At 40.1% G+C, this 26,833-nt stretch overlaps 1 protein-coding gene and 2 long non-coding RNA genes across 16 annotated transcripts in view; 1 reads left to right on the forward strand and 2 right to left on the reverse strand.

Moving 5' to 3' along the window:
* The window catches only part of ZFPM2 (zinc finger protein, FOG family member 2), a 448,057-nt gene that overhangs the window by 154,724 nt on the left and 266,500 nt on the right, over nucleotides 1-26,833 (reverse strand). The gene's annotated exons all lie outside the window — the stretch shown is intronic.
* Nucleotides 18,900-21,379, forward strand: LOC310682278. Its single transcript, XR_014513839.1, has 2 exons — nucleotides 18,900-19,109; nucleotides 19,230-21,379. It is a non-coding gene; the product is annotated as an uncharacterized lncRNA (long non-coding RNA).
* LOC310682273 lies at nucleotides 19,632-23,811 on the reverse strand. The gene is made up of 3 exons (XR_014513835.1): nucleotides 22,627-23,811; nucleotides 21,229-22,376; nucleotides 19,632-19,713 (listed from the first exon to the last, which is right to left on the reverse strand). It is a non-coding gene; the product is annotated as an uncharacterized lncRNA (long non-coding RNA).

Consider the following 26,833-nt stretch of genomic DNA (forward strand, 5'->3'; position numbering starts at 1 on the left):
AACAGTTAACTTTTCTGTTTGGGTCAGCATGCAAATAAAAAAAATCTGCTTTGGATTTTCCCTTGCAATTTTGTGGAACTTATTTTTCTTGATTTTTACAGGAAGACTAGAATCATGCCCCCCACCCCAGCCCTCAACGCTCTAATACAGGCTTCCTCAAACTCGGCCCTCCAGATGTTTTGAGACTACAATTCCCATCATCCCTGACCACTGGTCCTGCTAGCTAGGGATCATGGGAGTTGTAGGCCAAAAACACCTGGAGGGCCGAATTTGAGGAAGCCTGCTCTAATAACTGAACATGATGTTCAAAGGTCTATTTATCAAATACAGAGGAGAGGTGAAACTATTTCCTTAAGCAGACTGATTTTCAATCTTCATAGCTTATCTGAACTCCTGGATATGATATATCAGGGGGGAAATTAGCCTGGATGTCAATTACATTGTAAACAACATCCATCTTGATCCTCAATTTTTTGCAGTGAACATGTTTTATTTCTACAGCCCCGCTGCAAACTTTCAGTGTCCTCAGTACAGTGCTTTGAATTGAATTTAACTCCATTATCAGCAGTCTTTTGTAATCTCATGTAAGCCTAATAGTGATCAGATGGAATTCTAACACTAAGCTCCCTGCATTTTGAGAACTAATTTAAAATGTTTATCAAATTTTTGCTTTGGAGAGGTTTTTTTTAAAAAAAATCCTTGTCAGGTTTTTTTGTTTTTTTGTCTATTTTCACCATCCTATTGCCCACCCAATACAATATTTTCCTTCTGAGAACTTGCATGTTCCATTCCCCCAAGGTGGATAATTGCTTTATTACTTTCACTTTACTGTTTGGTTTTTGCTTCCTATACAAGAGAACAACTATTTTTATGTAAAGCTGCTAAGACATACTTTTCATGATCTTTTATTTCACTTTTAATTGCAACAACAGAATAAATTATATAACTGATAACTTGACGGAAATCCAGTTTCTCCAATATTATACTAAGAGCAGCAGTTTTCTTTAGAGTTATAGGTTGAAAAAAGAAGAACTTATTAAGCCTTATTTTCAAAATCCAGCCCAATACTATATCTGATTTTCCAACCTAGAATGGGTTTTCAGACACACCAAAAGAATTATGAAGCACTCTCTCCATTTGATTGGATGATGCCAGGTGCAATAGCCCTGCTCAAGCTCTTAGAAGTCTATATTTTGCCTAAAACATGGTCATTATCAACTGAGGCGAAATGCACACATAACACACTATGATTGCACACGGAGAGATTACTTGTATGTGTGAATGGGACACTGCAGATTGAACACCAGAGATAACACTTTCATATTAACTCACACTACATGTCAAACATAATACTTTTCAAATGGAAGCTGTCCGCATGTTCGTCTGCAGTCATCAAGTGGAATGATACTTTAGGGAGCATGAATACAGTAGAAAAACAAGAGGCAGCTACATTCTTAATCTTTCCTTTTAAATTAGCCAAAGCTTTTGGGTCATTTTTTTCTCATATTTTCTACCTAATACAGTACACAGTTATCATTGCAACAATAAAGTTCAGTCACAATACATTCTTTTATTTATTTTAAGAATTGATATTCCATCCTTCATCAAAGGACCTCAGGGAGGTCACAATATAAGTTAAACACAGAAATAAAACACCATATAAAAAAAAAATCAAAGCTCTCATCAGAACAAATATATGATTACTTAGGTGAGAACTGCATGACCCATAGCCCTGGCAGAGATGGGTTTTCAGGTGGCACCAGAAAATGTCCAAAGGTGGCAACAGTCAAATCTTGTGGGGAGGGAGGGAATTCCAAAGTTTGACCACCAGTGCCCAGAAGGTCCCCTTGTGAATCAAAGGGTCGCTATATTGTAATTCATGAACACAACTAATTAAACCAGTTGAGCCTGAGACTAAATGTTCCACAATTAAAGCTCAGATTCTAAAGGAAAACTCTTAATATATATATATTACAATATATTTAAAAGGTTATATTATTAATTCATTCCTTATATTAAAATTACTTTATTACTTTATTTATTTATTTACTTTTAAAAGACTGTATGCATACAGTGGTGCCTCGCAAGACGAAAAGAATCCGTTCCGCGAGTCTATTCGTCTTGAGGTTTTTTCGTCTTGCGAAGCAAGCCCATTGGCGGATTAGCGCTATTAGCACTATTGACAGTTTAAGGGCTAAAAACGGCTTTTTAAGGCTTAAAAAGGCTTAAGGATTAGCGGTTTTGCTGCTAAAATGCTTTTAGCAGCTTAGCGTTTCAGAAAAAGGGGTTTTGGAGCGGGGGGAAAAAATCAAAATTTTTCGTCAATTTTCATCTTGCAAAGCAAGCCCATAGGGAAATTCGTCTTGCGAAGCGCCTCTGCAAATGGAAAACCCTTTCGTCTTGCGGGTTTTCCGTCTTGCGAGGCATTCGTCTTGCGGGGCACCACTGTATTGGACTAGAAACAGTGTTTATATAAGTTTTTATTGTTGATACTTTTAATGTTACTTTGGGATGTTTTATTTGAACCAATTAATGAAACTGATTACCTAGTGGGCGCAATTACAAATTCACACATGGACACACACAATTTCATTAGAAGTACCCCAGAAACTTCCCAAATCACTTGGACTTAAAGTTGTTTCCAAAATATATGTAATAAAACATTCATAAGTTAAGTCCAATATATTTTGTATTCATTGATCTTTAGAAAGTGGGGGCGCCAGAGAATAAGTCCATGTATTAGAGGAAAGAGACTATGCAAAGCATCCTCAATCTTATGTTAATTTATTTATATACTGCCTTTCAGACAAAAAAAAAGGTCCCCACGATGGCTCAAAACACAAATTCAAATACAAACACAAACAATAGAAATCATAAACATTCTAAATAAAATATTACATTTCAAAAATATTGAAAACTAAACACATTTTTAGCTGTACTCTTTCCATATGTTTCTAATCCCCCCCCCATGATTCTGACGGTCCTGATTAGAATTACACTTTCTTCCTTACTCCTCGCATGCCTCATGGAAACATATGAACAAGTCCTGAGCAACAGCTGCAGAAATATTGTGTGCAGAATATATTTTAACACCCTGTGAAACATCTGTTCCTAATCATCGCTAACAGGAATAGACAGGTTTTACACCTGGTAGAGCATGCCAGCTCTATAAGCTTCCATCTGTAAAGCTGAGTTATACTTGTCAATGATTCTCCAATCTGAAACTGCACATTGTTTCTATGTGTCATATAGGGAGTGCAGTCCTATGTACATGGACTCTGGCGTAAACTCCAGAAATCCAGTGCGATGTATTCCTAGTTAAGTGGGCATCGGATTGCAGTCTTAGTCTTCATTACAGCACAACAATTCTTTCAGTAATCACACATGTGCTCCTTTCCATGCCAGAATGTTTTCTCAGCAGCTATTTATATACTGTTATTAATAAGGCTGCAAGTCTTAATCAATTAATCATTGCAATTAACCTATTAAAGTTTTTATGCGTACCTCATGGACTACAAAACAGAGCTCTTAATAGATTCCCTGGATCCATTATGTTCTTCAGTCTTTCCTCTTGTCCTACTGAGGCCATTTTAGTTGTTTTGAGCTACTTTAGGCTCTGGTGATTTATTAAGCATTCTAATTTTATCTGGCATAATATGCCATCTTGCTTGACAATAAATATTCCTTTTAGGAAATAATCATTCTGAAACAACACCAGCAAGAAAGATAGGAGTGAAGTTGGAGTGACAAAAGTGTGGCAAGAGGGTTCTTATGGAGAATCCACACATATACCATATTTTTCGCCCTATAGGATGCACTGGCCCACAGGACGCACCTAGATTTGGGGGGGGGGGGGGAATAAAGGGGGGGAATTATTTTTTCCCCTCCAGGCGCAGAATTATGAGCTTCCCCCTCCCCCAGCTCCCAGAGCGATGCAGAAGCTGCGCGCATCGCTCTGGGAGCTTGCGGGTCTGGGGGAGGGGAAGCCTGCCCCCAGCCTCCAAACTATGTCGTGAGACAGCGGGATGGCGCGCTGCGCCTCCCCGCTGTCCCCAAGCTTGCGGGGCTGGCGGCGGGGAGAAGGGGGCTTCTCCCCGCCGGCAGCCTCCAAACCACGTCGGGAGACAGCGGGATGGCGCGCTGCGCCTCCCTGCTGTCCCCTGAGCTTGCGGGGCTGGCGGTGGGGCTCTCCTGAAGCCTGGAAAGCAAGAGGGATCGGTGCGCACCGACCCCTCTTGATCTCCAGGCTTCAGCAAAAGCCTGCATTCACCCCATAGGACGCACACACATTTCCCCTTCATTTTTGGAGGGGAAAAAGTGCGTCCTATAGGGCAAAAAATATGGTAATCAGCAGTATTAGGTCAGGACTAGTCATAATTAGAGTAAAAATACAAAGGTGTATGTGGAATACATTTGCCATGGAAAAAACAGCATTGGTAGAGAGGGAAAGATGTACTAAAGTACAACAAACTTGGAAGAGCTGGAGAATTTGTACCTTGGAAAGGCATGAAAATCGAACACATGAGGAGAATATACAGATCAGCTGAACAGGGTGGAACAGGTTTAATAGGATAAATGGTTTAAAAATAGAGATAAGAGATGGCCATGGAGAATCACCAATCTATGGACAGTTAAAAAGACACATAGTACATTTAACTGAACATCAGAAAAATACACTGGAAAACCATAGGGAGATGCAACAACCCTCTTTGATTGGTCACTTGCAAACTATATTTCATTTCCAAATGTTGGTGGTGATGGTGGTAGTGCTTAAATGTGTATACCACCCTTCATCTCAGGGAGGTTCACAGCATAAAAATATAAAATAAAAACACAAAATACATAATAAAAACAAAACAAAACACTAATACCCCCCTCCCACAAACACATTTCAAAGGATATATGATGTTAGTCAGCTAAAGGCCTGGTTATAAAGACAGGTTTTGCCTGGCAGCTAAAGATATTGTGATGAAGGAGCCAAGCAAGTCTCCCAGGGGAGAATGTTCCGCAAAGAGGAAAGGACCATTCTCGTGTTACCACCCTCCAGAGCTCTCATGGAGGAAGCACAAGAGGGGTCTCACAAGACGATTGCAGGGTCTGAGTAGGTTCATATATGGAGAGGCAGTCCTTGGATTATTGTGGTCCTGAGCTGGTTAAGGTTTTATAGGTCAAAACCAGCACTTTGAATTGGACCTGGAAACTAATTGGCATCCAGTGCAGTCAAGCCAGGATCGGTGTAATATGCTCAAACCATCTTTCCACAGAGAGTAACCTGGTTGCCAAATACTATACTACCTGAAGTTTCCAAACCATCTTCAGAGGTAGCCCTGCATATAACACATTGCAATAATCTAACCTAGAGGTTGCCACAGCATAGAAAACAGCAATTAGGCTATTCCTATTGCAATATGGAAGCAGCAGGGCCATTAGCCACTGAGGCCACTTGAATAACAGCAAAAGATTCAGAAGTACCCCCAAGCTACATAAGGAGTGTAACCTGATCAACAGCAGGCAGCCTCCCATCCATCTGTCTGCCATGAGGCCATCTGTCATGGATGCTTTAGTTGAGATTCCTGCATTGCAGGGGTTGCACTTGATGATCCTTGGGGTACCTTCCAACTCTACAATTCTATGATTCTATGATCTGGATTAAGCTTCAGATTGTTGGCTCTCATCCAGTCCACTACTGAGTAATACAATGGTCCAGCATATCCACTACCCCACCTGCAGATGTAAAGGAGAAGTTGAGCTGCATGTCATCAGCATATTGCTGACAATGTACTCCAAAATTCTAGATAACCCCATTCAGCGGTTTCATGTAGATGTTAAACAGCATAGAGGATAAAACCAAACCCCGAGGAACCCTACACTAAAGGCTCTATGGGGCTGCAGACTCCCCAAGCATCACCCTCTAGTAACATCCATCCAAGTAGGATTGGAACCACCACAAAATGGTGCCATGCACTCCTAACTTGGACAACCATTCCAGCAGGATACCATAGTTGACGGTATTGAAAGAAGAAGAGGAGTTTGGATTTGATATCCCGCTTTATCACTACCCGAAGGAGTCTCAAAGCGGCTAACATTCTCCTTTCCCTTCCTCCCCCACAACAAACACTCTGTGAGGTGAGTGGGGCTGAGAGACTTCAAAGAAGTGTGACTGGCCCAAGGTCACCCAGCAGCTGCATGTGGAGGAGCAGGGACGCGAACCCAGTTCACCAGATTACGATTCCACCGCTCTTAACCACTACACCACACTGGCTCTACTGAGAGACTAAGGAGAATTAACAGGGACACATTTCTCCTGACAGTGGTAATGGATTTTCAATTTATGTTTGTTCCTCTTTTGAGCCTGCACTGATTGTTTTGCAAGAACTACACATGCTAGCATAGCAGCAGCATCCGGAGAGCCAAGCAACTGTTAGTCTACATTACAGTACTAGCAGGAGCACAGTGGTCTGATCATCATCACTTTACCAGCCAGGACCAGGCCTTTGTTGTCACTTAACTCAGTAGAACTCGCTTATGAGTAAACAGTAAGCATCCTTTCTAAGAAATAATTCCCACTGTATTTAATAGACTTACTTCTGAGTCAGCATACTTAGGATTATGCTGTGAATCGTACTTACTACAATGGAATTTATGGAACATAGCAGCGAAAAAGTCTTTCCAAGTAAAACAATATTTGATGTACCTGTTTCTGCAGCCATTTGACTTAAAAAAAACAAAACTGTATTAGAGCACAATAATAATTTAATTAGACAATTTGGAAGTTTCCTCAAACCTTCTTTTTGAAGACAATAAAAATGACCAAATGCCATGCTTTATGGTGTATGGTTATCAGATCAAATATTGATAAGTAAACTGGGTTGTGTATCCTGAGGAGTTAAACCTTCTAAGAGAACAGTAAGAAGATCTAATGAAAATTAAAATGTTGTGGCACACAGAATAAAGCAAATTTGTTAAGAGAATTGCAAATATGAATTTAGCAAGTAACAATCCAGAAGCATTATTGGACTTCATTTCTGTATACTCAACTCTAAACGCTCAGTTCCATTCCTTAAACATCAACTACAGAATATTACAGTTACCACATTTATATCATACCTTCCTCATGGCAGAATTCCAACTGGTATAGATAAGGTTCCTAGGCAAACTCCTATTGAGGAACTGACCCAAGTTCAGATTTGCTTGGCTTCATCTAGACAGGTGCCACAGGTGCCTTCAAATCACGCCTGGCACCATCCTAAAAAAAGGCATTTCTGACTCTCTAAATTGCTGAAGACAGCCATTTGAAATGTTCCTCCTCCTTATTGAGTTGTGTTCTGATTCTGTGCTTCTGGCACCAGCACCACATTCAGCGAAATGAGTATCTACTCTTACCAAAGAAAGGTGTCCTGCTGACATTAAGCACATTTCTTGTTTCAACAATTAAACTTTTAAGTTAGGAAGGTGAAGCAATTGTTTAATGTTACAAATCCAATAAACAGCAGGGATTGTGCCAACTTGTCCAGAAGCCACCAGATGACCATCCACTGATCTAGGTGTTTGCTCAAGGACTATCTTAAATGGCATCCTGCTTCCGAGCACACTGCTACGTTAATCTGTGACAACAGGATATTCACATGTCAACAAGACAAATGCCTAATGGTGAATCCTACTACCAAGGAATAAAGTGAACCATTCAAACTGCCAATAAAAAAGAAATTTAGAAAAGATTGAAAGTTTGATTCTGGCATCTTCATTTCCATTGAGATTGAAGTCCAACGAAACAATAACTTCAAGGATTTCTTATAGTACCTCTTTCCAAGACTGAAATGCATCTAAAGTATTTTGCTTGTATTGGGCAGATTCAATCAATTTAAAAAAACAACTTATGCTTGTGTAGTTTTGAGTTCGTGTATTTCCCTTAAATATGCCGGAATGGAGGGAACGGAAGTAATGGATCAGAAAAATAATTTTCCCTTATTCGACTTTCTATTTTACTTAGAACTCTTTTCTCTTTACAATTCAGTGAAATTTAAGTATGCTTGTATAAACATGGATTATACCACATCAGAAACTAAGTTAGCTATCTCAAGAGAATTTGTATCTCTGCTGTGTGTAAGTAAGCAGATTAATTCCTAGATCAGGCATTACCTAATGCATTTTTCAATTCAATTTCTTCGTTTTTCCATTCTGCACACCAGATCAGGGAAGTGGGATTATTTCATTAGTATAACCAACATTTTTGCAAGTTTCCCCCAGTTATTCTTCCCCTCCCTAAAAAAGAAAAAGGTCAGCTTTTAGACATTTAATATGACCAGGGAACATGTAAAGACAAGACAAATAAAAGCAGCAGAGGGATGGATGCTGCAAACTTCCTATAACCTTATTATTACTGGTAGTCTAAAATTCTCATACATTTCAAACACTGATGTACAATGGCATATCCTGCCTGAGGTAGGCTCAGTTACTGTATGAAATTTAGCAGGAGATTTATTTATTCATTATCATTTATGCCACTTTTTATAGAAAACCCCAGGAAGGACTGTATCAGTTTGTTATTGTTACAGAAGTGACTGGTAAAGTTTAAGGTAAGGTTCTCTCAAAAGTAGTACAGGCATGTTCAGATTTGTTGTACAAGATCAGACTAGTGGCCCATCAAGTCTGCTGTCCTGCCTTTGAGTGTAGCCAATGCCTGATCCCTCAGAAGGCTGTAACACAGAAAAGCCCATAATGCATTATGCCAGTTAAAAAAATAGTTACATGCAAGAATGTAGGATGTCTGGTGCTTGTAGTTTTCGACTGATATCCACAGAACTAGATTTAATTACATGTCACTTATGTATCATTATTAGGGCTATGAGGTGATTAAAAATTTTTAATGATCAGCCATCCATCTTTTGATGAAAATTTAAAAGATTTGCACATTTCCAAAATTACAATATAGGGGCCTTTCTGAATATGCTGAAAGGATTTATTTCCTCTCAAGTAATGCTAACATTTTTTTAAAAATGAAAGATTATAGTTCATAACAAAAAAAAAATCCCCATATATTTGGAAATGTGTAGCAATCACTATTATGGGAACAGAAGAGAACCAGAGTTTTTAAAGGAAACAAGTTCAAGTTCCATCAGTATTATGAACCATAGTACTTGGAATACTCAGAATTCAGCTGAACATAGCCTGCATTTCATAATGACAATTTGTAAGTGAATGGAGCATCCATATCCCAGCTTGTTTGCCATTAAACTTGGCAGCCAACAGATAGAACTAGAACATTTGCATGGCCTCACACTATGCTATCCCCAGCTGATTAATCAAGGGGACAATTTTTAGTCAGTGAGCAAAACAATATTCAGAGAAAGCAGAAATTACTGGTTCAAATTACACATTGCTACTATCATGCATTTACAGTTATTTGTTAATAATAAGAAGTGCGCTGAAGGTATAATTTAAATCAGATAGAAGACACTGTAATGGGAAAAAGAGGGTTGAGGTTCCTTGGAAAGTTACATTTTGGTATTGCATCATTAAATCAGTGATTTCCAAACTTTCTTCTTCTAAATAATCCTTTCCAGTTTACCAATTTTCCTGGAAAGTATCTCTCACAGAACTTGGTGGCCCATTGAGAGGTTTCTAGAACACGTTACCAGGATAAAAATAAGTTGGCAGTCATTTGAACTGCATTTGTTCATTTGTTTATTCGTTTTATTATTGATATGAATGGAAGACCTATCCAGAGTTTTGCTGCCTGCTATTTTCCAACCATATGGCGCCACCAAATATTCTGGGTGAAAGGAGGTGAAATATTCCAACAGTTTTGTCGAAAGATTATCTTAATGATGAATTACTCTCATTAGTTAGTCCGTGTTTTTGGAGAGATGAAGCAATAGGCTGAGAGGGGAAGACTGAAAGAAGTAGGAGCAAAGTCTATAGCATATTGCATTAAAATAATATTAAGCATTAATAAAACAATGGTGGTGTCTGAAATTATTTACCTTACTACAATGAATCTTCTGCAGGGGAGGATTGAAATTTTCCAATGGTTTAGTTCACTGCATATTATGGGAACAAGTTCAACAGCTTAGCTATGTGTTGTGTAAAATACTTTCTTTTGTCTGTCCTGAATTTTCCAACATTCAGCTTCATTGGAAAACCCAAGTTCTAGTATTATGAGGCAGAAATTGTTCTCTCTATCCAGAGCCAATGCTACCCTGTGGCTGCCCACCAGAGAGGAAGGTTAGTAAAGTTGTAGAGTCCAAGATTCATAAATTCTTCTCATTGAAGCTTCCAATGAATCTCAGGGTTCTGAGCAACACATATTGGAAACCACTTCCATGAGATGGTAGCTAGGCAAAAGCAAAAATGTCCTTACTTTAGGGGATGGTTTAGTTTCACTTTCACTAGCAAATGCTGCAAAGAATCCACTTTACCTGACAAGATGAAGCTGCACAATCTCATCCAACAAATGATCTTGCTGTGACCCTTGTACTAACTTTGCTATTAAGCAAAAACAGGCACATTTTCAAATATTGATTCCAACTAATGTCTGATCCTAACAGGCATGATCTTATCAGCGCTCCACTATAATAGAAGGAGTGTCAGAGTTAAACAGAATAGCTTTAGATAAGATCACAATCTTCCTCACAATGATGTGATGGCATCACAGAGCTGGTATAGTATTCAGGGTAATTATCATTAATAGATATTGGCAAACGGGGAGAGCAGCTGCTACCAAGACATAAACAAATTTCAACAGAGCAGAATAAAACAAGTTTTATCTGGATTGCGGCACTAAAGCACAAGTTATTTGTACTTAGGAAACAGTCAGCAGGCTGATCCCTCAAATTTTCAAATGATTTATATTTAGTTGTTTACCACATTTGGGGTTGAGCAGAGACCTGTATAGACACATCACAGTTTATTTCATTTGTACTGAAATGTTGCAGAAATTTGATTCTTTGTCCTTAAGACTGTAGGCTCACTTTTTGAATTTTCTCTTCTGAGGAGCCCTTCCTGCTCTTCCCACTATGCCTTGCCATTCCTGTTATGTTAGTGCAAAACCAAAAAATTGCTTGCTAGCCCTTATTTTTAAAAAAGTCTGAGCATGTGGAGTTTGATATTTTAAACTCACTTAAATCAAAGCACTACCAAGACTACAGGAAGAAAACTGGAGTTCCTTCTGCTACCCTGATGTAATTGCATTCAATTGGGAATAAGCATCATGTTGTTGTAGAAAAGCAGGAGTGGAGAACCTCTGGCCTAATCTGGGCTAGCAGGAGGGAACTTCCTGCCTAATGACCCTAATTACGACCCATTTGGTGGTCCATTTCAGCTGAGCCTGCCCAGTCTTTCAAGAGAGGCAGGTCAGGGGTGCTTCCAAACATGTGAAGAGCCCCTGCCCCTCAACTACCAGTCTCAATGTTCTTTATAAAGTCTCTCAACTGCCACTCTAGACCAGGCGTCGGCAACATTTTTCAGCTGTGGGCCGGTCCACCGTCCCTCAGACCATGTGGTGGGCTGGACTATATTTTGAAAAAAATAATACTGAACGAATTCCTATGCCCCACAAATAACTCAGAGATGCATTTTAAATACAGTGGTACCTTGGGTTAAGTACTTAATTCGTTCCGGAGGTCCGTTCTTAACCTGAAACTGTTCTTAACCTGAAGCACAACTTTAGCTAATGGGGCCTCCCGCTGCTACCGCGCCGCCGGAGCACAATTTCTGTTCTTATCCTGAAGCAAAGTTCTTAACCTGAAGCACTATTTCTGGGTTAGCGGAGTCTGTGACCTGAAGCGTCTGTAACCTGAAGCGTATGTAACCCGAGGTACCACTGTAAAAGCACACATTCTACTCATGTAAAAACACACTGATTCCCAGAATATCCGTGGGCCGGATTGAGAAGGCGATTGGCCACATCCAGCCCCTGGGCCTTAGGTTGCCTACCCCTGCTCTAGACAGTCAATTGTGTCCTTCATACTAGTGAACACATTCTCCAAAACTGACAAGTTTGATGATGTAAGTAGCAAAGGATCTGCAAGCCAATCTATATGTTTATGCTTAATGAGTAGCATATAGTGATCTCTTTCTATTTTCCTTACATTAATTACAGGAACACAGGAGCATGGGATGATTACTGAAGATGCAGTGGGTGTAGCGTGGATGGGAAACTTGAATCTTCCCTCCCCACTGTGTCTGGAAATACATGCCCACCTCCTGGTGCAATGTTGGTGCCAAACTGCCTTTCTCGAAGGGCAGGGAAAAATATTTTTGTTTCAATCACACTGGGAAGGGAAGAGATAAGGCTTCCCTCCCTGTCACTGAATTCTCAGTAAGGACAACCTTTCCATATGCCTGTAATTAATACAAGTAAAAAAGAAGCAGTTGCTACACATTAAGCGTAATGTGTAGTTTGGCTCCGTGTTGGGCAGATGGTTTGTCATCATCCATCACTCTTGTTTCCAAACCATTTTATTTGAAGGCTCCATATTGTGACAGAGGTACAACTAATAATACTTTACACGTATATGCTAGAGCCCTCCTCATCCAATTTATTTAGCTATACCCCTGTTATATTTTTCAGCTCTATTCAGAGCCATTTTTGTTTCCTTTCTGACTTATTTCATAGAATCATAGAGTTGGAAGAGACCACAAGGGCCATCCAAAACATTTTGGGGCTTCCAAAACTATACCGGCTAAAATATAAATTAATGCTAATTGCAACTATTGTGAGGTGATATTTGTAATGCCGAGCCTTTCATCTTGCTCTATCAACATATTGGAAAACCCCATCATACCTTGCTTCCTGGATTTGAATAACAAGCCATTACCTTTAATCAAAGAACCATATACTTCAGTGTTGCTTGCTAGACACTCTCCACAAGTAGAGGGGATTGCCTTTCTTGTTCCTTTCTGTTATCTTAATATTGTTACGACTGCTAGGTGGCCACCCTTTGTTAAGCTGATTGCTTGCTAATAGTTAGAGATGATCGGTTGATGTTTCCTCAATGGGAGCTAATGACTGGCGATATTCTCCTGAAAGGGCAATTTACCTACCGGGTGGAATCTGAGGTTACTGCTCTACACGGAGAGAAGGAGGGTGAAAGAAAGGAATTAGCAGGCTTTGAATTTGGGGATAGAATGACACGGAGAGAAACCTTTTTTGTGGAATCTGCCTGCTCCCAACAAAGCTTTGCTTGTATATTTATTTTTTTAAAAACCCAACCAAATATATAAGGTCCATGAATGCTTGTGCAACAAATCTTTCAGATTGTTGTTTTTGCTTTGATAGACTAACACAACTACTCCGGGGGGGGGGGGGGGATACAAAACCACAGGCGTTTCCAACAGCTCTCTAACCCAAAGGAAATTAATTGTGAAGGTGCTACTCCTGGAACTTCTCACTCATATAAGGTGGAAGTTCCTAATAATATGGATATTTAAAGTTCCAATCAAATATTATACACTCTGGCAGGAGTCAATGCATTGAAACGGGCAGCAGGGCCACAACACTAGCTGTGCCTCCAGCACTGAACTGCTTCCTTGCTACTTCTATGCTATGTTGCTGCTTTCCAGATGAAAAGTTAACTTTCCCTTTCCTCCAGTAGTTTTGAGTAATAGTGTTTTGGTGTATGGAATCATAAAGGTAAAAGTACCCCTGCCCGTACGGGCCAGTCTTGACAGACTCTAGGGTTGTGCGCCCATCTCACTCAAAGAGGCCAAGGGCCAGCGCTGTCCGAAGACACTTCCGGGTCACGTGGCCAGTGTGACATCGCTGCTCTGGCGAGCCAGAGCAGCACACGGAAACGCCGTTTACCTTCCCGCTAGTAAGCGGTCCCTATTTATCTACTTGCACCCAGGGGTGCTTTCGAACTGCTAGGTTGGCAGGCGCTGGGACCGAACAGTGGGAGCGCACCCCGCCGTGGGGATTCGAACCGCCGACCTTTCGATCGGCAAGCCCTAGGCGCTGAGGCTTTAACCCACAGCGCCACCCGCGTCCCGTATGGAATCATAGCTCTGAACAAATAACCGGATTTTTGAGCCTTGTCATCACCTTCCATGAATCAAACAGCAGTGAACACTGGCTGGAAATCTATTTTATTCCTTCTATTACTTTCTGATCACACGAATCCATAAAAATAAATTATTCTTCTTGGTTAAGGATCTAAAGGAAACTCTGGACTGGTCTGATGCTTTCGTCTGATACTTGGCAATACTTGTTTCTAAAGGGTCGCAGGGGGAAAGCTGGACATTTCCTAGCTGTACTAGGAACTGCAAAGAGAGATAGGCTTTCAGCCAGTTCCTAAATACCCTGAATATCCTACATAACTAAGTATCTGATTGCCCTATCTCAAAATGGATACGGCAGAACTGGAAATGGTACAAACCACTAAAATGATTACAGGATTGGAGTACCTCCCCTCTTACCTATACAGAAAGGGAAAGCATTTAAGGCTTTTTAAGTCTAGGAGGGACATGATCAAGGTTTTACAAAATTATGAACAGAGTGGCACAACGAGAGAGAGAAATTTCTCTTTCTTTCTCATGCTATCACACAGTTGAGGATCACCCACTGAAGCTGACTAGCAGGAGGGTCAGGACTGACAAAAATGAAAGTACTTCCTTATAGAACTGATCTATGGACTTGACAACCAAAAGATGTGTCAATTGCCACTAGCTTAGTTGTGTTATTTAAAGAAAAAATGGCTTTGTCAACAGCTAGTCACTGTGATTACTAAATGGACTATATATGCACAAAACCAGTATGTTTCTGAAACCCAGATGCCAAGGACAAATAAGAAGGGATGGCCACTGTTAGAACAGAATGATGCAGCAGACTGACCCTTAGTCTGATGCAGAAATTCTGATGCACTTGAGACTTGTGTTCTAAAATATGTTGAGTTGTGTTTCAAATGCTTCTTCACAGGGCTGAATATATGTTCTGAAGGAGACAACATTTCCCTTTTGGATAAGAAGAAACCAATGTTTAAACTACGGAGCCTCAGTTCTGGTATTTAAAAGTCATATATTATAGTTGCATATGAGGAAATAAAAGAACAAACCCAACAAGTGAGAGTCTGGGATACCGTGATACACATGACAATGGTTTTTTAAATTAAGTTTTTATTTATTGATATGATACTGCGCGCGCGCACACACACACACACACACACACACACCAGGAAGTCAGAAGCAAATTCACTCAGTTGGCTCTGGGTTTCACCTGAGAAGGCATCATCCATAAATTAACTCTCTGTGGGAGAACGTGGATGCTCACTATCCACACCTTCCACTCCACTTAAGGCAATGTTGCTCTGACTAATGTGTAATTGTCAATGAAGCTCTGCTTGAAGCAGCAAGGAGAAGAAAAGGAAAGGTGAGATCAAGTTGCTCTCTAGAGTGGCTCATCTATGGGCTGTGGCTCTGCAGAGTATCCTGCAGTTATCTCAAAATATGAATGAGATCACAGTAATCTTCCAGATTTTTAAATGCTTTGCTATTCAGTCCACTTGCAACTGAAAAGTTGTTTCTGGTTTTTTTGGGTATTGCAGACTTCCCACAGGCATCTGGTTGGCCACTCTGAGAACAGGATGCTGGCCATTGTCCCAATCTAGCAGGATCTTAGGTTCTTATCTCTCTCTGCTCTCTCTCATACTCCTTCCTCATTACCTGACTTCCTCACAACTTTGAACTTGCAGAGAGAGACTATTCATAGACTATGCGACTGCTACTTATTTAAACCCCACAATTCCATTAAAAAAAATTACCAAGATGGCCAACAAAATAATTTAAAACAATATACATACCAAGAACAATACAGCAAGAAGCGATAGAACTTGGTTTAAAATGAATTCAGTTCTTCATACAATTAACTAAAAGTTATGATTATGAAATGTGAATGATACAAATGTTAGAGAGAACCAGAATGCCAGTAACACTATCAACACGATCATGCATAGGCAAAACAAGTACATGCACCTCAGAAAGGCCAATTCTATTTATAGCCACCATTCTTTTCCTCACCATGCTAGCAAGATCCCTGAAAACATTAACTAATTAAACAGATTATTCCTATTGTCTTAAATTCATTAATACTGGGATTTAATAAAAGTAAGTGCTTGTAATGGCCACTCAAATATTCATTTCCCTACAAAAAAACAAACAAACATAACTTTCCTACTTATCTCCATCTATTTGTCTTCTCAAATGTGTGATTAATTCCAGAGCCCTGAAATCTTTTTGATAATCACTGAGCTTGAATGTATCACCGCTATCAAGCATATGTGGAACACTGAATGCTACCAGCTGTTAACACAGCAATGTAATGCAGAGCCTTCTGAATACTTGGTATCTTGTCTAAATATAATGCATTCACTGACTTTATCAAACTTTTTCCATTATCAAGTTCAAATGCCACGAAAGATAGAGATTTATATGTACCTGGTATCGTGCAATCTCACAGCATTCATGTTGTCAGGGTGCTTAAGCATTTTGCAAGACTCATCCTTGTGATAATTACACTTAAAGGAGCATCAAGGAAAATGCACAAGGCAAGCTGGAAAAGACAGGGCCTAAAACTGTGCAACAGGCAAGACTAATGGACACAGTTTGGTTTCCAGTTGCAGCTCCCTTTGTTTGATATTGCTCACTGTAGCTCTTGTCAGACATTCGCACCACTTCAGTTAAGCAGCACTGAGTGACACGGTGGAATGCAAACGCATGCAGTGTCTGCTTGTATTATTCAGGTGAAGTGAACCTAGCCAATTTCACTATAACACAGCTTAACCCTTTGCCTGCAATTGCCTAAATATGAAGGGTAGAATTCAGTGTCATGTTCTTCCTATTGTTCCATCTTCAGAAGCATTTCAGCTTGCCAGGCAGAATAACGCGTGCCCCCCGACGGGCTCTCCCAATCCCCCCAGAGCCAATTTCATGTGGAACAAGAGGGAGGAAAGCGAGGGAAAACCCCATTGCATAGTATGGGCTTAAAAAAATCCTGCCCACTATATCATATCAAAGCCATGTTCATGATTTCCAACCCTTGTTGTGAGAATTCCCCACACCCCAGTTTACATTGGATTAGTTCAGAATATTTATTTTCGCCAAACAAAGGCAGTGTGGTGGCGGCAGCAGCAAAGTGGCAGGTTGAGTCAAGATGACAGGTGGTTAGATAGAAATGACTTAAATTCTTCTCTCGTATTATAATATGAGTTACAGAAGAACCTATGGAAGCAAGATGTTCGTCTTGTATTTGAAGTGAGCTCTACAAGCTGCCAAAGTTTGTTATTCTGAACCAAGGAATTATAAAGTTCTTGAATTTCTTTCTTGGCAGTTTCCCTGGTTTCTTGAACATTTAGTGTGAATGACACAGATCATTCACATTTTATGTAGACTTACATAGGAAATCAGTTTGCAAAAATCCCATGTTTGCCCCTTTTGTGGAAAAGTCTATTAGATGAAATCAACAATTATAAGCCTTAATGTCCCTTTTTCAGGCCATTTCACCTCTATTTTCCATAAGTAAGTAATTAAAGAAAAGTTTATATACTACTGTTGGGACAGAAAGCACCCCCAAAGCATGCTATGGACTATATCAACAATGCAAAATTTACAACCCTTTAGTAAAAATAAATCAGTTTAAACCCAAATACTACAGTTTCACTGGGTTTGGAATAGTTAATTAATCTGTCTGGGGGATTTTTTTTTATCGGTGAGGACAAAATTTAATTGGTAGGGCTAAAAATTAGGGGGAACTTTTATTTTCCAATGGGTAGCCATTGGGATGGGTAGCCATTTCCAATGGGGAGCCATTCTGATGTCTTGCATCAGAAACAAGTCTTGTGAAACTTAAAGACTAGCAAATGTAATGTGGCATAAGCTTTTTTTCCTTCACTACAGCACATTCATCAAATACATGGTATATCTGACACGGGGCTCTAGCCCATGAAAGCTTACATCATAATAAATCTGATAGTCTTCAGCAAATGATGGAACTCCTTGTTGGGATTCCTGAGTGTGTCAGTTTCAGTCCTTTGCTGTACAGTACTTGGAAATAAAACAAAAGTATTAAAGGTGACTTTTTCATCTAAAAAGAATGGTAGCTTTTCTTTGTTAAATTGCAACTTATCTTAAAATAATACCAAAAATGAAGCTTTGGTAGTTTGTCTAAATTTAGTTGGTTAATCATCTAAAAGTCAGATGATCAATCACTGAACATTTTTGATCCATTGACAATTAATGTATCTCTCTATACATTTCCTCTAATCATGGCCAGATGGTACAGAAAGTTTGATCTACAGTTATAACATGTGTAACTCCTACATTCAGTGAAACTTAAATGTGCTTACATTATTCCCTATTGCACTTAGAGGGAGAATCTTCAGGGATATATTTGTGCTATTTTTGCATAATAGATTAAGTATACCTCTCTGTGGCCCAGTTCCAACACAAATGCCATTTTGTGACTTGGTTTAGGAATGATAACACGAATAGTCAGTAGAGATCTCTTCTAACACTCAACAAGTGCTAAATACTAGCATGAATCAAAGAACGCTAGGAATGTTAAGAAGGTACAACTTTGCAGAGATGCCTAGCAATTCATAGAGGTCAAGATGAAAAATGTGTACCCTGTTTTCACTGTAAGTTCTTCAGCAGTAGGTTAAACAAAGGAAGGAGGTATTCATAAGCTGACCAAGGTTACAGGGTTCATCAGAGTGTACAGTCATTTGCTGTATGTGTGGGGGTAAAATAGCTCTCCTGTTACTGCTCCTTCACACATTAAGGAGATTTCTTACAACAGAAAACATTGCCACAGCTTGAGCAGGAATGTTGACTGTGATGCCACCACCCTCCTTAGAAATGTTTCAGCATCCAACATGTACCCGTGATGTGCTCCTTTCTTTTTTCAGACTCCTAATCAGGGCCCAGGTACCTGATAGTGGATGATTGACTAAAGGAATCAAGATTGAGCTTATTCCCTGAGGCAGGCTGTACCACCAGATCAAAGAGCACACATTTGGCATCCTGAAAATGCAATCCAACTGCTTGTACCTCTCCGATCTGAAGCTCAGACACCGGGGGACAATGATGCTTATAAATCAGGACAATGCTTCTCAAAAGAGGTAACGCCGAAAGGAAAAGAAGAAAAGGACTCAGGAAAAGATTTTTTTTAAAAAAATGGGATCAAATTGTATTCTAAAACAATGCTTTGATTTTATTTCTCCCTCTTTTCACCCCAACAGCATCAAATGGGAAGTGGAAACGGTACAGAATTCTGCATGGTATATTTCTATGAGGAAGTAATTTCCCAAGGACAATGTATGATTAAGGATTGGAAACCTAAGCAAATCACATGAGAGTTATTTCTAGTACAATGCTTTTGTGTGATTGTTAGGCCAGCCATACAATTGCAATGATTATGTAAAGCCCAAGTGGTCCATCACTATGCTCATGTGAAGGCAGCAGTCACAGATTTTCCATTTCGGATCCACTAATACAGCATGTGCAGATGGCAACCAATCATTAGGGCTAAACTACATACAATGCATCGTATTACATGTCTTTGGCTGCAAACCTATGCACATTTACTTGGGAGGAAGTTGGTGAAGTTGGTGATTTACTACTGAGAAAAGATGCACATTATTGGGCTGTCTATCTCTTTAACCGGATTGCTGCGATTGAGGGAATGCTGTGATGCAGGTAGTGATCATAAGTCCTTCTGGGATACTGCAATGGGGAAGGAGACATAATTAATGTGAACTGATACTGAAAAAGTCAGTATATATTGTTTATTTGCTTAAAATGCTTCTACCACACCTTTCAACAAGTCAGTTCCCAAAGTGGCTCACAAAATCAAAACACAAAAAAAGCATAACACTAATATTACTAATACCTAAAAACTGGAGTAACAGTGCCACAGCACATAGCTGCAGGAGGACAAAACAAAATGGTTAGGACAGACCAAGTGCCTGGCTAAACAGGAATGTTTTAACTATTTGCTTGAAAGGCAGAGGGAGCTAATCAGACTTCCTAAAGGAGTTCCACAATATTGGTGCTGCTACTCAGAAGACCCTGTCTACTGTCCCAGCCAGCTGAACCTCTGAATGTAAAAAGACGTAGAAGAAGGCTTCTGACGATGAACACAGTGGGCAGGCAAGTGGTGAAATGGGGAATAATTTTTCAAATTACTGCAGAGAGGGTGCATCAATGTGTGTGTGCATTTGTGTGTGTTAAATATAAATTGTTCAAAAAATCATTTTGAGCTGAATCCAGTTTCTGAGGAGGGGGGAATCAAATTGGTTTCAACCACTGCTCCCTTTTCCTTTGATCCAAAACCTACCAGTTTCTTGCCCCCACTCCATTGCTGCTCATTATCTCCCCACATCTGCAGAGGGAGAGGAGGTGACCACCACCCGGGGAGCTCAGAGGCAGGGACCTTAGTCTAAACAGAAAGGGACGTTCCTGAGCTTCACTAAAATGCCCAAGATCATAGCAAGAATTTATTCTCTTGAATCAGGAGCTCATTATCAACTTAGAGCCATACAGATAAGGACTTACTATGAGCCCTCCTGCAAAAACATGGTGTGCCTTGAAGCACCATGTTGGATGATTTTGAGTCATACACTGCTTACCTCTTTTGTGTTTTGTTTTGTGGGTATCAAAGAGTATCTCCCATTTTCAGCAATTTTGGTGCTTAGTGCAAACACATTCATACTGGCTGCATTTGCACGTAACACTAAGCAAACTCAGTGCAAACTACCAGAGCTCCTGCCTGTTCCTTCTACCTCAGCATGAGCGCACTGCCCAAACCAGGGCTCATGGTTAAGCTCTTTCCTCCTTAACCACAAGCTGTAACCAAGGTTGGTTCTTGGCTACAGCTTATGGTTAAGGAGTAGAGAGCTTAACCACGATCCTGGGTAGGGACAATATATAAGTCGAACTTTGGCTTAGCTGCTGTGCCGTGGTAAGCCACAGTTTGGTTGAGCCAACCACTGTATTAGTGTTGCTTAAAAATATTCTTCTGACTTCATTGCCTCCATAATCCTGGGCTTTATTTTCTCCACATTGCCATTTAAGCCCATGTGATTTCTTGATGACATCACAATGAGAAATCTTATGTGATGGAAGTCTCAGGTTCTCATGAAAAAGACCACGGCGTTACCATGGCCAATCAGACGAATGGGGCCCAGGAATATGAGTGCAGAAAGGAAAGAAACTGGCAATGAAAAGAAATATAAATACCCAGGAAATTAAAGGGGCTTTGAACAGTCAGCATCTGTACTGGAAATGTTTTTGGATGTTTGTGTTCCTTTCTCTTTCTGTATTCACCATTCTGACATCCTTTGGAAATAAGGGCAGAATATAATTTATAAATAAATAAAAGCACTTGAAACAATGGAAATGTTAGATAATTTGGCTATGTCACATATGCTACTTTTGAAGATAATATTGAAACTAAGAGAATAATCAACACAATGCTAGACTTGCTTTTGATAATCTCTTAATTCCTTTGCTATTTTGGAACAATTGCATGTAGCAACCACGGACTCAATTTAGCCACCTGGACTTAACAGAGAAAGGATGGAGAGAATAAGCTGGCCACTGCTCTGGGACAAGGACTTTTCAATGACATATTCAGAAACTGGGAGGTATCAGGCCGAAGCACCTACATCTTCTCTAGCAAACATTTTGGAGGTGCTTTCTTTTCAGTCTGACAATGGTGATGGTAGAGCAATGAAGCTGGTCAAATTAAAAATTGGTACATAAATATAAAATGTTATTTGAAGTACGGAAATGTGACACGCTGAAGTATAGAAATGTGACATGATGAAATGGGACAGCTGTTTCATAGAGATGTCTCCCAGGGAACTGATTTAGTTTAATGATAATGATTGGTAATAACTACTGCTTAATTAGGATGGTATTAGCATAAATTCCACTTAATGGGGGTGCTTTTAGTTAGCACCAAGTTATTAAAAGCTTGTTTGAAACAAGGTATTGAATGCGTATGAAATCAGAAGCTCTCTTCTTTCAGTGGGATGTTACTGTTTAGAGGTATGCATGAGGCACACTGCTAAGGCGAAAAGGCCACATTCAAATATCACTGAGTCAGCCAAAATTAGCTGTCCATGTACAAACAAGGAGCTGAACCAAGCTATGTTTAAAGATATCTGAATTGACTCTCCTTTGAATAAACAAAGGAGCTATGTGTCATTTAATCCTAAATATGTTTATTAAGAAGAAAGTCCTCCTGAGTTCAATGAGACTTACTTCCCAGGATGTGCATCTACTATTTCATTCTTGGGGAAACTGGCCTACAGCAACACAGGGAAAGGGAGCAGCCACCCCATGCTTAGGAAAATGCAAAACATTTGAAGCAATTTATTTGACTCATTGGAAAAGACCCTGATGTTGGAAAAGACCCTCTCACTGGAAAAGACCCTGATGTTGGGAAAGATGGAGGGCACAAGGAGAAGGGGACGACAGAGGACGAGATGGTTAGACAGTGTTCTCGAAGCTACAAACATGAATCTGACCAAACTGCGGGAGGCAGTGGAAGACAGGAGTGCCTGGCGTGCTCTGGTCCATGGGGTCACAAAGAGTCGGACACGACTGAACGACTAAACAACAACATTTGACTCATCAGACTTTTACAAGCAGCTACAGAAGGAATGGCTTGGTTGATTTGTTACACAATACATCAGTGTGTTTGGCTATTAACCAGAAGATTGGTGGTTTGATTCCACCCAGAGATGGCTGTAAGGCAGGATTCCTGGGGGTTGGACTATGTTACCCTAGGGGTCCCTTCCAACTCTACGATTCTATGATGGCACTATCACGCAGCTGAGAATATGAAGTTGGATAATGACAGATTAATGAAATGCAAACCTCATAAAATATCCCAACAAAACAAAACAAATTCCAATAAATCAGTGCAAAACCATTATCACCTGCCTCCAATACGCCAAAAGTCAGGCCATCTTCTAAAATACATTCATGTTCAGATGCTCATAGTTAGACATCAAGAATGCTTTTGTGTGCTCTGAACATGATGGTGCACAGATGTGATTGCTGTAGTGACACTCTCAATCAGAAATCATAACACAGGATAAGAAAGAGATTAATCTTTTAAGAATGTTGGTTCAGGTCTGTTTGGGGTTCAGCTACAGATGAGGAAAACATGGATTATGGTGCACTCTTGATGTTATTGCACTCCAATTCCCATCAGCCCCAGCCATTGTTCCTAGAGGTCAAGGATTATGAGAGTAGTAGTCCAGCAACAATATGGAGGATACTGTGTTGGTTACCCCTGCTTGAGAACATCTTTTGTAAAACAGGGGATTGAGTGATATAAGACAGGAGTTCTATTGACTGAGAAAAGTACCCCATATATCATAAACCCACTGCAAAACACAAATTAATGGGTTTTCTCACACTACTACATACCCTCCAACATTTCTCCGATGAAAATAGGAACATCCCATTGATAATTTTACTGTTTATACCCCATGCATCTTATTGGGTTGCCCCAGCACTCTGGACGGCTTCCAACATATATAAAAACATTAAACAAAAACTTCCCTATGCAGGATTGCCTTCAGATAGCTCAGGGGTTGGATAACGCCATGCCCTCCAACATTTCTCCAATGAAAACAGGGACATCCTAAGGAAAAGCGGGACATTTCGGGAACAAATCAGAAACCTGGACGGCTTCTCTAAATCAGGGACATCCCTGGGCAAACAGGGACACTTGGAGGGTCTGCTACCACTGGCTTCCAAGTAGAAAGTGACACTCACTACATGATAGCCCTGATTCACACTGTTAGTGCCACTATACATTACAGCTAAGTGATCGAAAATCACAGGGAAGGCAATCCTCATGGTAAACATCACGTGTAGCCTAGGAATGGAGGAAAGCTGCTGGAGTATAAATAGTGGGGGTACAATAAGAGAAGAAAGAAGACTCTACAGCCTCTTCTACCTTAACTCTTCTGTCTTAGAGTTGGGCACTTTAGTAAGCCTATCCAATAACACAATGGACTGGAAGTCTCTGTTACAAAAACACCAACACAATTTAAAATCACCAGTCACAACAAGCCTAAGTAGGTTTCCGGTAGTTTCAATGGATCCCTCTGGTAAAAAAAAATGTGACTGGCAAACTCTGAAATTGTAACTGTAACAATTATACAAGTGGCTGGGCCTGTATAGATAGGAGGTTTCTGCCCTGAACTGACACAGCCAAAGATTAGCAAGTGAATAACTTAACTGTATTTTGAACTCCGGCCCCTGAGACAGTCACACAGTACTTTCTAATCAAACTGTTTCATTAGGAAATCTCCTAGAAGTAGCAAACAGCTTTTGCCAGCGAACCTTCAGGATCCTATTAAAAGACTTCTGCTATATCCCATTGGTTGCCTGGCCCCAAACAGCACAGCTTCACTCCCACAGATTCTCGTCCCAGCCATTTTGAATCCTCTTTTTCTTATCAGACTGATACAGACCTGAATCATCCTCTCTTCTTTCTGACAGGGGCAACAACAATAAGGGGGGGGGGGTAATGATACAACAACTCATTGTTTCGTTTCACAAAACCCTGCCACAGGGCATAGATTAACACCAAAAAATAGATGACTGCAGCCAAAGAAAAACATTTTTCAGAATGCTTCCACTTGATTAATGAAGTAATGGCACGGACCACTGTTTTACTTTCATCATGTGCTCTACATCCTTTGCCACATCTCCCCTTAGAACTATCTGCTTCAGTCAGGAATCTTTTCACATTTTTTCCTCTTTCATTCCCTTAAAGTTCAAAAGAAGAGACCAATGATTAACATAACTCAGTTGGTATCATACAAATGCTGGAAGGGTAGCTGTGTTAGTCTGTTGTAGCAAAAACAACAGACAGTCTGGTGGCACCTTAAAGACTAACCAGTTTATTGGTTAGCTGCACAAGCTTTTGTGGGCATCTTCATAAGATGCATGAAGTGCTCAGTTGTTGGTGTGCATAGGTACCTGTATACATTGAGAAGAAGTATACTGATGATAAGGAAAAGGGGAAAACACAATTGCTTATGCTTGACAATGTTTTCATTAAAAAAATAAAACTGTCATGGAAGTTCTTTCTGTAGCAGCATTAGCCAATTTGGTGCCCTCCAGATGTTATGGAACTACAACCCCCATAACTGAGTCACCAGTGGCTAGTTTGACTGGAGCTGATGGGAGTTGTAATAAAACAACATCTGGAAGACAGGCACCATGTTGGCTACCCTGGTTTTATATCACCAAATAATGTTTGATAATATATTCTAGAGCAGGGCCAAACATGGCCCTCCAAGCCTATCGGGTCCCTGGAACACGCTTTTGTGCCCTGGGTGTTTTTGCTTTGCTGGAATGTGCCCTTGAACTCCAATAATGTCTCTTGCCTGTCTGGATGGAGGCTAGAGAGGAGTGGGATGTAGAAACAAATATGCTGTACAATAGTAGCATTTGCATTTGCTGGCCCGCCCATGTTTGCTTCTGGACTCACCCATCAGTGGCTTGTGGCCCTCAGAAGGGAATGCAGTCCTGGGCTGATAAATGTTCTCTAGCTTTACAAGCTGATATGGAAACTGCATTAGTTCTTATGAAAGACAATGACAATTTTAGCGTTATTAGTATTTAAAGAGGTATGACAGTACATGTGTCTGCCTGCGTGTTAAGGAATTAGAGCTGGTGAATACTTATAGCTGGATTTATAGCTACCTGTATCTTACAAAACTGAAATGATCTCACACTGTCATGAAAATCCAGAAGGGTACAGTGCCCTTTAAATTCTGCTTTTAATACATATTTTTCCTGCGTATAAAAACTGCAAGGAGCTCAGAACAATGTACAAGGTTCTCTTTCTCCCCCACTCCCACTCCATTTTATCCTCACAACAATGCTGTGAGGTGTGTAAAGCTTAGAGATACCAGCTGGCTCAAAGAAACTTCATGGCTGAGCAGGGATATAAATACAGTTCTCCCTATCCCTAGGGATGGAGGAATCTGTCAATTTCAGTTCCACTGTCTTTCTCATTATTTTCAATCATGAATTCAGTTCACATTTCAATCATGAAAATTTGTCAGCATTATAACACACGTTTATCCTAATGTACATATTTTTGTATGTAATTTTGCCTTTTACACACATTTGCAAGCAAAACCCTTGCCGGGGGGGGGGGGGGGGCTTTGGAGAAGTACAAATTTCACAGGTTGGCTGCATTGCATTTGTGTGTGAAGCAAGTGAATTTGCATTAAACTACAAACTGAATTTATCCCACATCCCTGCTCTGTGCCCAGCACTCTAACCACTACAACATTACTCTGGCTCACGTGTCGTGTTAGCCACAGAGCCTAAAATAACCATGACATGCTCTTCATGAAGAATGGCATCCTTATCATCATCAACAACTCTGAAGCACTGTATTTACTGTCTATCCAGTAAATGAAAGCCTATCCAGGAAATGAAAAAATAAAATAAAAAAGTACCAGGGAATTCCTCCAGATGAAAACTCTCCATTTCAACATGCTCAGAGGTATAATTTGTGAAGAATAAAAGTATTTTATCCCTGTTTAGGGAAGCTTTTAATGTTTAACAGACTATTGTATTTTGATATTTTGTTGGAAGCCGCCCAGAGTGGCTGGGGAAACCCAGCCAGAGGGGCAGGGTATAAATAAAATATTATTATTATTATTATTATTATTATTATTATTATTATTATTAAAAGCTTTTCTGACAATCAATCAATATAAACTATTTAACAGTCACATTCTGCCACTGTTATTATATAAGTGTGACTCTTTACCAATTTATGAATCAGAAACAT

Source organism: Podarcis tiliguerta (genome assembly GCF_965153285.1).
Source record: "Podarcis tiliguerta genome assembly, chromosome: 7".
Lineage (NCBI taxonomy): Eukaryota > Metazoa > Chordata > Lepidosauria > Squamata > Lacertidae > Podarcis > Podarcis tiliguerta.